The sequence below is a fragment of the Pithys albifrons genome, chromosome Z (assembly GCF_047495875.1).
Source record: "Pithys albifrons albifrons isolate INPA30051 chromosome Z, PitAlb_v1, whole genome shotgun sequence".
Taxonomy (NCBI): Eukaryota; Metazoa; Chordata; class Aves; order Passeriformes; family Thamnophilidae; genus Pithys; species Pithys albifrons.
This window is the reverse complement of record NC_092497.1, coordinates 64,510,306-64,528,096: the sequence shown is the minus strand read 5'-3', so window position 1 is coordinate 64,528,096 and position 17,791 is coordinate 64,510,306. Positions and strand designations below refer to the sequence as shown.

General features: G+C 38.5%; 1 long non-coding RNA gene across 1 annotated transcript in view; it reads left to right on the top strand.

Moving 5' to 3' along the window:
- Positions 1 to 16,022, top strand: part of LOC139684342 (uncharacterized) — a 35,935-nt gene extending 19,913 nt beyond the window's left edge. The window contains exons 2-3 of the long non-coding RNA XR_011699907.1: positions 14,752 to 14,805; positions 15,806 to 16,022. This is a non-coding gene — a long non-coding RNA (uncharacterized lncRNA). The remainder of the gene's footprint in view (positions 1 to 14,751; positions 14,806 to 15,805) is intronic.
- Positions 16,023 to 17,791: the final 1,769 nt, after the last annotated feature.

The window sequence follows — 17,791 nt, the reverse complement described above, 5'->3', positions numbered from 1 at the left end:
ACACCTGAACCAGTGTAGGAGGAGCAGGATTAGCAGCTGACCACTGGTATAAGAGACTGAGTAAATGAAGAGCCAGATGTTAAACTGACACACATCAAATCCAGGCAGGGTCTCTCCAACAGTGAACCATGCTTCTGTCATTTTCCATGTGCTACACTCTGGCAGAGGCATCTTTTACAAAGCCAAACTTGATGCCCAGTTTTGCAAAGATCCAGTTTTGCTGCTCACTTCAATGACTTTTTATCATTACATTTGGATCAATAAATCATCTGTAAGTATTTTGTGTTGCAACCAGAAACACAGGTTCTATTTCTTGTACGTACAGCCTACAAACAAACTAAAATGGATTAAGGGCTGAAACAATGATCTATTTTTCACAATGTTCAGTTTTGGTTAAGACTACTGGAAGTCATAAAAGTCTGTTAGAAAATCTGAAAATATTCTAGTTTCTATAGAATTTTTAAAATTTACACAATTCTGGTGACCACATACAGGTGTTTGCTCTTGTAGCTTCATAGAAAAAGGCTATTATAATGAAAGTAATATATACCTAAAATTTCAGATTGCCAAAAAGCCTCAAAGGAAAATCAGTATTTCTGAAATACTGCCTAGGATGTAATCCTGTAAATGTAAAGACAAGAGCCAAGTTTTATACTGTCTTGGCAATGTAAGATCATATGGCTTGGCATTCCAGATCAGATTGTTGATTCCAGTCATTATTAGCAGTTATAGTACTTATTCTAGTGTTAGAAGACAGCTGCTCTTGTCTACATCTAACTAATTGTGTCATAGGAGTACATCACAGAGCAAATTCCTTCCATGAGTGATCAATCCATTTATGCAAGTAAGTCAGATTTTATTGTCCAGATCTTGCTGCTTGTGTGAACCATTTGAAATTTAAAATTTCCTTTTATCTCTACTGAATAGCAGAGACATGCTGACTGAGCACATTAGTAGGAGAAAAATAAATGTAAAGCAAGCTATCTTAAGTACAATTATTTAATATCTAGATAGAAACAAAAACACAGGACAAATATGTGGGGCCTATTTCTGTCATATCTGATGCCACTAGCAGACTTTTCAGCCATATGTAAAATCTCCCACCCAGATCCTGAGCATTAGACCCTATTCAACAGAGGAGCCAAGAGGTTAACAGAAAACTGACTGTCTCCCCAACTTTTGTAAGCCCTCATGAATATGATAATATGAAATACTTTCTCATTTAGAATTTTCAGTTCAAAATGTTCTTCCTTTGCTGCAGTTTCCTCATGATTTTAATGGCTCACAGGCTGTGGATATTTTAGAAAATTTGATTTATAGGCCAGTTGTACCACACATTCCAGTTGGTTTCTCTAACCACAGAAATGTGGTAGAATAGGGAAAAAAATGTCAAAAAGTAACGATGGAAGCAAGGCAATGGAAGCTCTCCTTCATGTTTGAAGACACTTGGCAGTGTGTAGCCTGTTATTTGACAGCTTAGCTTAATTAAACTCTGAAATATCTTGTATCCGATTTTTCAATTCTCTGTGAGTTTTAGTTTTGCTAAGTTCTGAAAGGCAACGTTTTGGAGAATTCACTGCAATGTAGGTTTTCCATTTGCTCCTAGCAGCCTTAGCAGCGGTTTTCTGTTGTGTTGCTGTGCACTGTGTAAGTGAAGAACCTTCTACTGACTCTCACCAAATCTAGGGTGCCATGACTACTCCAATACGAGCAAAATGATGGCAATCTCCATAAAGCCCATGTGTTTCAAAGAAGGAAAAATTGTTTACCTTCGTGGTTCAGATTTTCATCCAAAGTTGGTAAGAAACTTCCTAGTATTCCATTTGTCATCAAGTGATGGACTTCTCTATTGTGCTTTAGGATCTAGGAAATGCTCTCATGGCAGTTATACAATTTCTGTTGATCTAGGAACATTATCTGTGTGTATTGTCACTGCAGCAGCTGGATATCTTGCTGTACCATTGACGTGGCTCTGGCTGACATGGAGTCAGTGTTCCTCCTGGCAGCCCATGTAGTGCTGTCCTTTGCATTTGTGGTACAGCAGGGTTAATAACTCTCCAGTGATACCACTCCAGTGTTTCAGCTGTTGCTGAGCAGTGCTTCTACAGTGTCAAGGCTTTCCTTCCAAACCACCTCCACCCCTGAGGCCAGCAGGCTGGGAATGGACAAGAGAATGGGAGGGGACACAAATGGGACAGCAGATCCAAACTGACCATGAGGACATTCCATACCATACACCATCATGCTTAGCAATAAAAGGTGAGGGAAAAGAAGATGCAGAGACATTCCTCATTAGGGCTTTTGTCTTCCCAAGCAATTATTACAAATGCTTTCCAGGAAGTGGCTGAACATCTGTCTGGTGAAGGGAGGTAGTTAATTAAATTCCTCTTCTTGCTTTGCTTCCAGGTGCAGCTTTTGCTTTTCTAACTAAACTCTCTTCATCTCAATCTAGGTACTTTTTAAACTTAGTTGTGTCCTCTCTTCTGCTGAGCAGGTGGAGTAAGAGAGCAATTGGTTGGGTGTCTGGCAGCCAACTGTTTTCAATGCACCATCATTGTCTTATATAAGACTATATTTTAGGATGGGACCAACCAGACCTATCTCAATAAGCATATTTGGCACACAGAGTTGCACAAAGTTCAGATCATCTTCCTGATGTAGGTACTCAGGCATTAGGGTTGCTTTTGTTCTCTCAGAAAGTTTGTACAGGACTAGGTTTATTTCAACGTGAAGCCTGTCAGAGTAGCCTGCATTTACAAAGAAATGCTGCTTTTTCAATAGGTAGTAATTTGTGGTTTGCAAAATAAGAGACATGGACTTGACATACATTTGAGACAATATTGTTATTCAGACTTTCAGTAGATCATGTCTTCACAGTGATTTAAAAGCCCAGAAGCTGTTAACACAGTTGATAATCAGAAGGGCTTCTCACTGCTACCAGCGGAAGAGATTATGCCAGTGTGAAATGCAGCTTCAGATGGTATTTCCTGCTAAGAGAACAGTGAACTGATGGTATTTCCTGTAGGGAACTTTGAAGGTCTAGAAAAAGGGTATGGAGAATCATACAAAAGGAAAAATTAATTTGACGTGAGAATGGTTTCTGTCATTTGTTGCAGGGAGGACAGTGTGCGAGAAAGGTAAAATATTGCTGGATATTATGAATAAAGATAAATCTCCAGATAGCCCGTTCTTGAACAGTACAGTCCTGATTCAGTCAACCATATAAAATTACAATTAGTCGTGTCCCAAACTCAGCACAGCTTGCTGAATAGGCTGTTTATATAACATCCCTGTAGCAGACTTAGGAGTCATGGCATAGGAAATGAATGCTAGTATGAAAAATCAAACTTTTTTTCTGATAAGCTGTAGCACAGCTGAAGTCTTGAGGTCAAATTCAGCTCTGTATAGATGAAAGAGTCTTACAGTGTTTCAAGCCACAACTTAGATGATTTTTGCAGGTAAATATGGCATCGTTGCACCCTGTACTGCATCCACCAAATGATACAGCAGGAAATCCTAACATCACTGAAATGAGCAGAAACCTTGCTATGCATTTGTCAGTACGATAACTTTAGTGATCACTCTGGCTGGCAGAAACTGGTGAGCAAGGGACTGTGATCACTTTGAGTTCAGCCTACAGGGTATGAGTACACACCCAGCGAAATTTTGCAGGGTGCCACAGACAGTGATACACAGTTGCTTCGTGTAAAAATGACAGCAAGAAACCTCCTGCTTTACGATGAACAGGTGGTTTGATTTTGTGGCTCAGTGTTTGCAAAGCCTCCAAACTGGAGCATGAAGCCTTTGCCTGTAAAAAGCACATTTTGGAATATTTTCCCAGAGCTTGTTAAGTATCAGGGCTAGATATTTAGCTGGAAACAGACTTCTTGCTTAGAAGCATCCTTTGACATTTCTGGAGGAAATTTGTGATGAGGATATTTAAAAAGGCATTTAAAAACCAAAGTATTTGAATGAGTGGCTTAACGCTTTTCCTAACTGAATGGGTAATTCAAGCATGCAAAGCCATGCTACTGTCTACAGTCATGAATCTTCCTGTTCAGCTTTTATGGAACACCATGCACTGGGAACTGTGTGCAGGAGTAGAGCTGACATGTGTTATGGTAATCCAAATAGCAAATATAGGAGTAATCAGCAGCAGATGGAATCTTCACACAGCTTTTGCTGAGGACTCTATAGGAACATCACCCTGGTTCAGCTGGGAACACAACAAGAGAGGAAGGAGCAGTCAGGATTCTGTAATTGAAATTAACTGTATGTTGTTTCAATTAATTGTTAGAATTAGTCTCTTTTCAGTTATATCTTTTTGTAATGGTGTCATCTGGGATGCTGTGAGAAATTGAAAATGCCCTAATGGTCAGATGCTCATCAATTAAAGAACCTTGTAATTAGCTCCCTGAGATGAATTTATTGTAAGGATGAAAAATTTTATAGGTGGAATGTTTTTATTACAAGTCTAATTTTTCTCTTGATGATAACATTATTTCTGTTGCCAAAAAAATTTGAAAAAACCCTTAATAGAAAGGAAAAGAAGGAAACAGCTAGTTTGCTTCTGTCTAGCAAAGACTTGTTCTTATGAGCTCTCTTTTACAATGATTTAGTAGGTAGGGTGCAAACAACACAACCGTTCTAAATCACTGTTTTAGAAAAAAAAATCCAAAAGAATCATGCACATTCACACTACCAAAGTTACTTTTTGTGAAGTCAGATCAAGAGGTACACTTTCAGTTACTGAGACATTTCCTGACAAATACTTGTTAAAAATGATTGGGTCTAGATCTGATTAAAAATTGTCTGAGTGTCTATATTTTTTAAATGGAAAACTGAAGTCTAAGATGCAGTTTTGAAAGTTTCTTTTCTTTTCCTCAGTTTTCTTTTGCACTAGAAGTTCACACTGTACTGGAAACAGTTGCTAGCAGTTGTTTCCCCTGAGGCTGTAAATGCAAAAGGACAGAAAATTTTGCCTAAAAGCATGACCTAACAGATGCTTTCTGCCACAGCCTGTAATCATCTCCAAATCCAGGTGTATCATACTGCCTTGATAAGCTGAGATTCAAGGTGACTAGTTTTTCAGATAGAATTCTAAGTGGCACAGAGCCCACACCTTAATCCAGACTACCAAAATCTGCACAAAGCAAAGGCCTTCAGTTTAAGAGTTTATCCACAAATGAAGCTATTCATGACTGTCTGTAGGGTTAGTGTATGCATAAGTATAGCTTGTGAATGGTTGCACTTTCCTACATGACTTTCAGAAAGCAGAGCTGCCCAAGAAGCTGTGGTTTTTATCTGTTTATCTTCCATTAGGAATGCTGAGACAGATCTTCAGAGACAGATCTTCAAAGTTACTTAGTTGTGGTGTTGCTTCATCTATTGTGATCCAAAGAAATGTTGTCACACAGAAGTGACAAAAATTAGTGAAATGTGTCATCTTATCTGTCACCTTTATTATGTGCTATGAACAGATGGCATGTGACACCTTCATCAGCTGCTTTCATGTTCATTAAAGATATTTTAGCAACCAGGGCAATCCTGTCTGATTTCTTGTCTTTGCATCAGGAATAACATTAGCACAGAATAATTACTTTACCATGGATTAATTTCCCTGTCTCTATATATTGGCATATATATGTGTATATGTATTGATGTGCACATACATAAATATATATATATATAGAGAGAGAGAGAGAGAGAGAGTCTATGTATTTCAGTTAAGTTATAAAACAACTTCCACTTCAGACCCTGTTTATGATTTCCATGTCAAAAATCTTTAGTTAACCAGAATGCTGAATGAAATGAGGCTCACAACTTCTCCATCCTAAACCTCATTAGTCAAAGTTTCTGATACTTTTGGAACATCTTAGTAAAAATAGTTATACAGCATCTGAAATTGTCCATTTTTACTTCTACCACATTAGTGATCTTTGCTACAGCATTTAAATGGTCGTAAACTCAGAGGTTTGTATGTGTCTGTACTGACAGTAAGATTTATTTAATAATTAACCTCTAACATTGACACAGCAGGAGTTGCAAACCCAGCTTTTTCTAAATTATCCACTAAATAAAATACTTTCATAGGTAACTTTTGTACTTCTGACATGTGTTGTTCCAAAACTTATACTTTCTTATTCATTTGGGTGAAAAGAACTGCGCAGAGCACCCTCCCCATAAAATGCTCAAAAGCTGTAATTTCCTCCAAGTCCTGTCATACTGGTGAAGAGCTTTATGTAACCAGCATTGATTTTTACAGAAATGTACCCCATCTGAATTTCTTATGATTTATGCCTCCTTAATTTGTTCTTGGAGGAGTGAGCAAGGAGGAATATTACCTCAGAACAAAGCGGTGTTTGGCAAATGGTAAATCATGGCTTCTCAAAAGCCAGTCATGCATTTCTCTGTTTATACAGTATTCCTGGAGTTACAGTATAATGGCCTTGTCCGTAAGCAGTGTGCAGGGTCACAATGGACTTAACTCCCAGACCATACATTCCTGCTGCCTCTTTTGTGCTGGCATTAGCAGCTATGTGGCTGTGTAGTGAAACTGAAGCTTTTCTGTTTTTCTGAATAAATGTTATGCAACATTAGTGAGCATTCCACATTTCTTTGGCTTATACTGGTTGTGAAACCCACCACAAGTTGTGATGTGAGGAAAACAGAAGTGGTTTTCAGTACTGTAAGCCCATATTTACAATCCCTTCGTTTCCGTATTCATCCTCTGTATATTGGCTCTTTCTTCTTTTTCTTAATATGGAGCTTCTTGAATCTTACTCTTTATGTAGCTTCCATTTCTAGTTGATTCTACTGCATGAAACAGGATTGCATAGCCCTTTCAGGGATGAAGGAACTCCATTATTTGCTTTTATCAGTTAGCATGTCCTGGTAAAGTTTTGGGTACCATGTAATACTAGACTTCAAAATCTTTGGCATAGTGAGTTTAGCAGATGGTTGACTAGACTTCATGATGATACACTTCACTATAGTTAGTTGTAGCAATAAACTTCAGAGTACTGTTTCTAGGTACCTTGGTGTATTTGTTTATATTGAGGTATTTTTTACTTTTATAATTTTTACAAATAATTAAATCCTCACTTCACTGTATGGTGAAGATTAAGAACTCAAAAACATGATGTCTCTGAAATTGTGTCACTTTTTTATGTAAGCCCAGGTATATGCCCATTGTCCTGTTTTGAATGAATTGTGAAATGCCTGCAGGTGGGTTTTTTTAGCAGAAGGAACTGACTAGGGCATGCCAAGCAGGGCATGTTCTGGACAAAAAATCCATGAACTGAGATACTAAAAACCCCTTATAGACAACCCTTACAAAACACAATAAATTAGCCTAATTATATGTGCACTTTTTGAAGGCATTTACAACAGGTTTCTTGAGAAGATCTCTTGTTCAAAACAGAGGACACCAATGAACACACTCTTCATTCATCCATTACTCTGGGTATTGCTTCATTCAACTCCAGAAACCTGTGTGTGACAGGTTACAAAATTTGGTAAGTGATGGTAATGTACTTTAGTAGCTTCTTATGTCTCCATGGGAAGGATAAGCCAAGATTTAAACTATGCTATTTAACCCAGAGTCTGAAGACATTGGACACTGTGTCTAATATTGCCAGTCTCAGCTAAAAAAAGGAGATGAGTTGACTTCACTACATCTTTTTCCAAGGCAGAACATTTTGGCAAGTCTCTTTCTCTTGGCTCAAATCTTGCCTTTGTTGTTATATTATTACTTTGTGGTTATATTATTATTACATTGTTGTTATTATTATTACTGCCACCACCATGATCATCATTGCTCACAAACAGAACTGACTTATGCATTAGTGATATAAGATACAGCCTGTGTGTTTCTGCGTGGTGTAAACTATAAAATTATAGTGTCCTCAAGCAACTCCAAGCTGTTCACTGCTTGGTTCTCAGACCAGATCCTAGACTTGCTTGACTTAAGATGAGAGGAGGTTCCATGATAAGGAGAGCAACCATTGCTCTCAAAAGCTGATGCTGAGCTGTGAGAATTGTCTATCCACACAGCTCTCAAAGAACAGCAGAGAGATAACAATAGCATCTAAAACCAGTGTAAAACAAATACCTTAGTCTTTGTTATAACCTTTCACCAATCTTTGAAATACACATTACATAGTCTATCTGTTGCACTATACTGAATTAACTAAAGCCATCACACACTTCTCAGTTCATGTCAGGACTGTAGGGAATTGCCCAGGGGCTGATTATAAAAATATCTTTATCATCCTCTTTTGGCTATAAAATTTTCATCTTCTAAGATGACACACTGCAAGCCTTCAGTGTTAGATGCAAGAAATTACTAAGTTCTGAGAAAATTATTTAAAATATGTGGTGGGAAAGGACAATGCCACAGAGTTTGAACAGGCCTCTAGCCAAAGGCCATGAAAACTGTGCAGAACTTTTTGAAGGCCAGTCTGTTAATGCAGTCATAGACAATGATTAGTGCTAGTGTGAGCCACAATATAGTTACTTGGTTTCCATTTTATAAGGTTTACATGACATAGGTAGCTTGTATTGTAATGCTAACTGATAGGAAAAATTAATTCATTAATTAAGTATCTCTCCAGAATAAATGGGTATTCCCAAAACATATGGTTGAGGTTAGTGCTGATCATGTCATAGTGTCTGCATTTACCTCATGTACTGGCACTTCTAATCAACCAGAGCACGGCACAATGCCCACACTATACAGCTTTTCCTGGCAGGTATTTTCAATGGATACTCAAAAAGCAGCTGAGGAAGTGGTGTTTCCAGCATTTTAAGCAGCCAGGTTTCTCAGTCCACTAGTTTGTACCACTGCTGAGACCCCTCCAGTCACTCAAGACCTCTTCAGGATTTTAAGTGTGACTGACTGACGAGGCTTCTTTGCTTAAGAGTAGTAACAATGGTAGTCACAACTACTTTGTTAAGAAAAATTGTAGACAATGTAGAGGGATTTGATTCTACTTAGGAAAAATACATTTTGAATTCGGTAACAGAAATAAATATAGACAGAGAGAATGTAAAAATAAGGAGAAATCTAAGAATGGCCTCTGCTATTACTTTGCTTTTACCTCTGGAAAGGAAGAGAGGGGGTACATACCACTCAGGGTTATCTCCCCACAGCTGAATGAAGGTGCTGTTAACAGTGTTGTGCTGGTTTATGTGTACCAGACAGTTCAAGATTGTATAAATTAAAAAACTGCATTGTGCACCCAGTGAAAGGCACTCCTCTGTGTGCCAGCAACTTGAACTTAAGCTGTTCAGGGAACTCGGCTGTGCATTCTCGTCAAGCTTTTTAGCCCATTATGTTGCTTGCTAACTGTGTAAGTAATAGCACTAGTTAGCTGTAAATGTTCCTAATTTCCTTTGGGAATGGGATGACAACATATCTGAGTTTTGAATGTACTTGTAAAGGGAATACAACTCAGCTACAGCTACCAGGCTCTGCTTTGCTTCTTGTTTAACTGAATTAATTTGTTAGGCTGACAATTTGTCAAAATTAACTATTGTTTGTTGGGTATTTGTTACTGTACAGGAGGAGATGTACCTGAAAGTCCACTTCCTCTTTAATTAAACTGAAGGATTAAAACTATTTGTACTAAACTCCAAAGCATATGATGGAGGAAATGGGATCTTCAGTGCTTTTCACACTGCACTTTCTTGTTGCACTGCAGCAACACAATTGTCTTCTTATTGCACCTTTTAACAACTTAAAATGTGTCATAACCCTAGTCTTCTCTGATCTACCTCTTTTCCTCATATGAGCACAACTACAGTCCTCACAATTACAGAGCATCATGCCCCTTACTTGAAGCCTCTCCACTGAAATCCTCCAGGTAGACCATGTAGGAGCCTGGGTACAGAAGATTGTTGATTGCTTGTGGCATGCCATTCTGGTGTGGAACAAGTAGTAGTATCTATCCATTTAGTAGTATCTGCTGTCGACTTGCTGAAGAATCTTTATCTTGCTTCTGAAACGTGTGAAGAAAATTCACAGGACAGATGTCTAAAACACTTGAAATGGGGAGAGAGAAGAGGAAAACTGGAAAAGGCCATAGGTTATTTACATAAATGGAAATTTTAAAGGCAACAGGAAAAAGTTCTAAGGTAAATAAAAAAAGAAGAAGAAGAAATTATGTAACGTAACATATTTGAGTAACAAACACTGTGCTCTTGGAAGTGTTACCCTAAGTCCTTGCTATGTGAGTGATATCTTTTGCAAGAATGAGACTGTAAGAGTTGTTTCTGCAACTTCTTAATTTTATGTAAAGCAAAAGATGTGTTTTGAAACCAAACTGGCTTTCTGGACTTGGAGAGATATTGGTAATTGCTTGGAAATCGTCCACAACACCTATAAAGATGATGTTTTCAGCTTCTGGTCCCAAATACAGTTTTCTCACCTGCTGTGTAAGAAGCCAATTCACACACAGAGTTGAGATATTCGTTTATTTCATGTCTGCACAGAGATGAGTGCTATGTTGTAAATCCACAAAACTAACACTCCTTCAGTATGACAAGCCCACATTTTATATACTTTTAACAGTAAAAAAAATTGGCATTTCCCATATATTTCTGCTGTTTTCCCTCACTCTCCTGCTCTGGGAGTGGACTTTTTGACTGGGTACCAGGCAGTTGGCATTTTGCCAGCTCAAACTATAACAATGTAACAACCTAAGGCTGTAGTTCTTAGCTTTGCATTCTGTCATCTCTGATAAGTGCATACTTATTTTACAGTACATGCTCTATAAAGAAGAGGCTTATGTGAGTAAGGGGTGAGTCTATGGGTGGTATTTTACTATATTAATGCCTAAAAGTAGCACAAAGTTCAAACAAAGTTATTCTTTAGCTTTATCAACAGTTTGATTTTCTCTGTAATTTGATTTATAGTGTCCCGTTATTAATTCTTGGGTCATGGCTCTTGGTTCCTGCAGGTTTGGTTGTTCTCTCTTTTTCCTTTTTTTATAAAATGAGAGAATAACCTCTTTTATTTATCCTGTGCTATACTTAAGTAAATTTTTAATCCTCTCAGGGTACTTTATTTCAACAAACTTGTGTATTTGTCTGCCTCATGCCCTCATAATGCAGTGTTTCATCCTTGCAAACAAGATATCCTCCAGGCACAGTAGCCAAAAAAGATGATACTTATGCATAAACTTCTAGCTCCATTATAAACTGTACAGCTACTGGACATTGTGGAGTTTGTTCCAAAGAAACTATAAAATCTGTTACATAGAGTCAAGAGGTCAGGACTGGTCATGGGCAGGTCCTGTCTGATACTGGGTACCCTTGCCTTGAAGATCACAGCACCCATAAATTGGCACTGGTTTAGGTGGGAGAAGAGCTGTGGCCCCACTTCAGGCTACTTTTCTACCTGTGAAAATCTCCACTGGAATTCTCTCCTGTCACTAGTGCAGAATAATTCCCTTTTCAAGTTTAGAGGTATCTGCCACTGTGTGGGCAAATCCATGCAAATTTTGAAAAAGTTAAGAAGTCTCTGAATATGAGATGATGTCCATTTATATAAAATATCTCTTGCACCACAGAGCAGAGAAGTTTTTTTCTGAATTTCTAAAAATTTCCTAAAAACTGTGAGACTGCACTTAATTATATTTTTGTAGTGCCTTGTTCTAGGCCTGCATCCTCTTATTTGAGCACCACTGGGTTATGGCTATCATGTGCATACAAGGATCTGCATTGCTCCAGGGAAATCTCTAGGTAGATGGTGGGCTGAAAACTTGCTGTTTACAAATTGTTTGGTCCACACATTAGCTCTGTGGAGTACAAGCAGCAAAGCTGTAATCTATCTTCTGAAAACTATTGGGGTTCAGTGGATAAAACTGAGCAGGGCCTTCACTTACTCATCACAGCCTGAGAAACAGAAATTTGGTCCAGCCTTTGATAGAGTGACTTAGAGTAAGGCACCTCAGAAGTGATCGTGCCTGGGTCATTGTGACCATTGCTTATCTGAGGAGACTGGATGCCTCCTGCTCAGCTGGAGGTGATAAAAGGCTTTCTTTCAGGCTTACTTACAAATATCCTCAGGGTTTAACTTGATGCACTTTGCTAGATGCTGCATGGAGGATAAGGCCAGTTGTTCAGCTAGTTTCAAAGGATTTCTACTCCCTAATCAGCACTAACTCAGCTGTACTGGCTCCTCTTGAGATCTGTCTTGGAGGCCTGCTGGTGCCCTGAGGGACAACACTGGTCATGAGCAGATTTTAGTGTTTGCTGGCAGTAGCCATGGGTCATGTTGAACTCCATTATTGAAAAGCCTGAAGCAATCCTGTCTGTGCTCCCCTGGGAGCAGTCTTTTGGTCTTTGTACACAAGGACAGTATCTGCCAACATGACAGTTACACTGTCAAAATCTGGGTTATGTTCCCAAGCAAGCTGTTGGTCATCTGCAGGAGCTGAGGAGATAGTCACAGCCAGACGCAAATTGGTGTTCCCCTGAGGAAAGGAGGAGAACTAAGGCTATTAAGGCCTGACTCACTACTGTTGTGGCTCCTCCAGGGGGTAAGCATCTCTATTGCTACCAAGAGAGATCGTGAAAAGCCACTAGTAAATCCAGTATTACAGGCTGTAAGATAAATTTACAGGCTGTAAGATAAATTTGCATGCTGTGAAGGGTGTGTGGACTCCCTCACAACTCCTGTAAAGCATGTTCTTTCATAAGGGCTTGTCACTCACCATTCATCTTTCAGTCCCCTGATAGCTGGTCTCCTTGGTCAGCCTTTGGTGGTCCAGGGAGAGTCCCGTGTGTATCCAAACATTGTTATACGGCTACTGTTGCAATGTGTATTGTGTTCATTGTTGTCAGCCTCTCTCACAGTATGTTGTTTTTCAGCATGTATTTACTGGACAGCCATTTCCTCTCCTCAGAAAGGAACCATTTTCTGTCCTTAATTGAAGCCCTAAGAATGGAAACAGGCAGCTGTCATATACCACTACCCCTTTCCCCATGGAGGATTTGGGAGCGTAGAGCAAGAGGTGGCTTGCCTAATTTCTAAGCAGTGACAGCTTTATTAGCCAGCCTTAGCAGCTGGACAAAGAAGAAAGTATACACACTGGCTTTATCATAGAAGTTAAGCTATTTCTGTAACAAAATTGGACTGCTAAAAGTTTACACACAAAAAAAAAATGCCATAACCTCATGCAGCAAACCAATATAGTAAGGGGAATGCCTTTTCAAATAAATACATCAAATTTAAATACAATTAACAAACTATTCATTGTATTTTGAAGAAACCCTGTCTATTCTTGCCGAGAGCACAGGATTCATTCATCTTTCTCTAACAGCTAACAGTGAACTGAAGACATGAAACAAATCTGATGATTTTAACACAGTATATTGATTTGTGCAGTTCCAGCATGCTTGGGAAAGGGGCTTTGTTTTATTCTGCATACAGATGCTTCCTATAGCAGGCAGCAGAAACGCACTAAGTGTGTAGTGTGATTTTCCAGCAGGAAAATCTCCCGGGGCTCTAAAAACAGGCTTTTGCATTTTGCAGATATGGAAAAAATAGCATGGGCCAATTCTCACTTTAAAAGTGACGGTAAGATAAAAGGAGGAAATCAGACAGAATGTTTTTCATTTGATGTTATAGTCAGGTGTTAATATAAACTATAAGTAGTATTTTTCCAGTTAAATTCCCCTAGAACTGTATGGAATCTCTCTATATGAAATACAATGCATGCCCCGTAACAATTATTGTGTATACAAAGGAAAATAATCTCATCATGAAACAATTGGAATGGCAAATGGGCCAAACAAGGTGTTAGGTTGTTGACATTCATCTTTCACTTGCTTTATTTTGTAGAGAAGATGAGTTATTTTTATTTCTCCATGACAGCTAACACAGCAATGCTCCTCCCAGTCAACAGAAGCTAATTGATACAAAACAGCCTGTTGTATGGATAATTAATAAACAGAAAAGTGCAGATACTCTATTATGTTAAAAGCATTTATTTTAAGCATCTTGAATGGCTCTGTGTTCAGTAGGACGTGTGTCAATCCACAACATAGTCTGACTGGACTCCTGTGGAAATAAGGGACATTTTGTTTTCTTAAACTGATTTTTTTGTAAAATACTCTCGAGTTGGAAATTGTCAATAAATATAAGTAAGCATAAACCCTAATTCATGACAGTCTTTGCATTTGCTCAATTCTTGAGATAGAGACAGGCCTAAATGGACATTTTCACCATTACAGCACAAGAAATGGGTTGTATGATTGAATGAATGTGTTAATGGATTGCAATTACTTAAAAAGAAGGACGTGTACAAATGCACTGGTTATTTCTATTCTGTTCAGACTCTAATTGCTCTTAATAACACTGAGATTATGGAGAGGTTTTTGGACTGATATTCAAAATGCATTGGCATTGTGGTATGTTTCCTTAACTAGAAAAAGGAAGGTGGAAAAAATCCATATGGGACTGAGAAAGATTTTGTAAGATGTAGAGAAGGACACCTCCTTCTAGAGAGAAAGAAACTCTGCCAGTGGTTATTTACTAAGTTGTTCTCTGTTCAGAGAGTTTATGTAAGTATGTATTAATGCTTGGCCATGTAGGACATGACAAACCTTGGAAAACAAAGCAACATCCTTTGGGAGCAAACCCCTTAAAACTTTATGAAGCTGATGGTATTGTACTGAATAAGAATTTTTCTAATTTGAATTCTTTTGCATGCTAACTTTTTTCTTTCTTGCTTGACAATGCAGTTTTGAAGTGGACTCTTCAGTGATTTTTGAAGTACTTCTTAAAAGACTGATAAGGTAATTAATTAGTCACAGTGGCTCTTGACATTTAGAGATAAGTCTGACCTGCTTAACAAGGATGACATGATGTAGGGACTATAGACTTGATTAAAGAAAGACAGGTCTGTCTGGGATGAATAGGTCATTTGGTGATTATGTAAATGTTGCTTACAGAAGTTCTGTGTGAGTAGCATGGTACGTCAGTGATACATTTTCCCAGAAATTTGGAGTGGGAGAAGAGAGACAGCAAAGAAAGATGTCAGCTGCATAAAATAAATGACTTCTTCTGAAGAACTGTTGAATAACCAAGGATATTAGCTGAATGACATAAGTTTAGTTGCAGCTACTTAAAAAGATGCTCAGCATAAAGTAGATTTCTTTCTGTAAGGGAAAGGAGAATACAGAGTAGGTCCCAGTTAACTGAGCTTGTTTAGGGTAATATACTTCCCCCCTACTTCCCTGTAAAGCTATGGAACTGTGTTTTTGAAAAGCATACTGCAAAATGCCATGGTTCTTCTCATGCTTTGCAAATACTATTGTTGCCCTCATGCAGTTCACCCTGACCTAACGAGCAAAACAGAATCCTCTATCACTGCACCAGCAGTGCTGCTCTCTGAGCCTGCCTGGTGATGGACAGTGTGCTCCGCCATGAGATAGCAGAGCCTGAGGCATTCATATCTCTTCATGAGGCTTCTCCATGAGGCTGAAGGAAAGCTGTACACCTGTTTCCAGACACTGTAATCCACTTCTTTTCCTAGCCACCATCTTTCTTCCCTACACAGAGACAGGCATTGCCTGTATTATCTGGTAAAACAGACTACTGCACTGACCAATTCCATACCTATGATGCCATAGGATTTTTATATATTTGTAGATTTTAATATTTTGTATATTTGTAGATTTTTATATAGCTGTACAGTATCTCACACTTGAGGTAGCAACTAACAGTTTCTAACAGTTTCTCACAGTTTGTGCCACATTCCTGAATTTCTGTTTAACTGTCTTTTCAATGGACAAGACAGCAACAAGGACATCGTGTTTGGGACACAGGCACTTGGACCAGAATAGCAAGACATATTGTAGTCAATACAAGACAGAAGACCCTGAACCCTTGGAGGAACAACAAGAGGACAATTCTGAGGGTGGTACCAGGATGGTACTGGGACTAAATCTGGTAATTAAGTAGTGTTATTAATTTGTAAGAAGCCTGTACTGTACATGCACCTGTATACTCTGTGCACCTGAAAGCTTTCATTAAAGAACTGTTCTCAACTTTATCTATACTAATATTGTCTTGAAAGTTTTTTACCTCAACTTTGGGCAATAGATTGGTGACCCAGATGGAACGAGGGATCTGTGACTTCTGTGGATGAGAGATTTAATCTACGAGATTCTTCTGCTGGCACGTTTAAAAGAATTTCTCACATTGACCTGAGAAGCCCAGATCCTAAAAATCCCACACAGACACACAGAAGTGAGGGTAAGGTAAAGAGCAGTCTTTTTGGTTATTATTTTAGGCAACACCTAAAGTAATTTCTTTTCAAGAAAAGTAAGTCAAGTCAGCAGAAGCAATGAAGAACTGTTAAATTAAGTCATGTTATGCTGCCATGGAAGCTCCCATCCATGTATAACATTATTAGATTGTAGCAGGTTTCTCCTACTCTAGGGAAGGATAAGTTAATGTGATTGAAGCACAAAAGTCCTGCTGTGAATAGCACTCTTATACTGGGTGAAGGTTTAATGAATCCAATTTATACTCTGCATTGATGTACTTCTACAGTCCTGGTGTGGCAAACCCACACTAAATGCCACCAAGAAGTCTGGCTGCGTTTTTTGGTTATTTCTTTTGGTAGTGAGAAATTTTAAAAAGATAAACAAGAACCCCTGTGTCATCTGCCTAATTTGGGTGCCTGTGTCGGGCACTTAGCTACATCTCACTTTTCACCGTTGGTGTCTTTTCCCACTTCAAATTATTTGGCAGAAGTCTGGGAGTAAGTCAGTTCTGAGCTGGCACAAGAACTTTTTTGACTTGAAAGCATGCATTTTGAATGCTAGAGCTTTTTGTGACCTTCTCATCTGAGTAATTTTTACTATTCTTCCCAGTTGCTGTTACATATCGTGTCATGGATTGCTTGTTCACTTGAGTCCAGTCTTCAGCAGACTAATGGAGCTGTAACAGTGTGCAGATTGTAGGCATACAATTGCACCCTTTTTGTGTAATTGTTCTCTATTTTGGTGACCTGAGCCACCAAAACAGAGGTTTCTCATCTTGGCTTTTCTTTTGTTCCCCTGTATCCCAGTTCTGTAACAATAGTAATTAAACCCACATAGTACACAAGGTAGCTAAGCATAGAGAGCCTGCTGGCAGAAGGCTCAGTGTCGCTGTGCAAGGTATCCAGCTTTCCTGGGAAGCATTTAGGCATTCACAGATTAAAGACCCCTGCAGAAAACCCAGTGGCACAGTAAATGCCTCTGGATCTCCTTTGGTGACTGCTTTATTTGATAAAGGGTTTGTTTACATGGTTTAATATCTCTAATTAGTCTGCATTGTTGCTTAACTGCTGCTTTAATTTGCATTACAATTGTTCTTTGAGATTAGTAATTGAAAACATTTTCTTCAAATATTGCCACTCTTTATGCTTTGTTTTATGTCCACATTTCTTGGGTCCCTTTGGAAAAATATTTTTTTTGATTGGGCTCAGCAGGTATTCCTGTGACTAATCTGACCAGCTGTCTTCTCTTTCTTTTATGTTCACAGATCAAATTTATCTCATAGAAACAAATGCTGTCAAGTGGTTGGTATTAATAATGCATTGAAGGCTACAGCCACATCTGATGTTTTCTTCTACTCTTGAGGAAAAGAACTATTGTAAAACTTTGAATGTTCCTTTTGTTCCTCCAGTCAGAGTAATCTTGAGGGCTCTCAAGGTACTCAAGGAAGGCTTACAGGAATGTAAGTGGCCTTTTCAGGAAAAAAAAACATCACTTTTTAACTTTGTTTCAA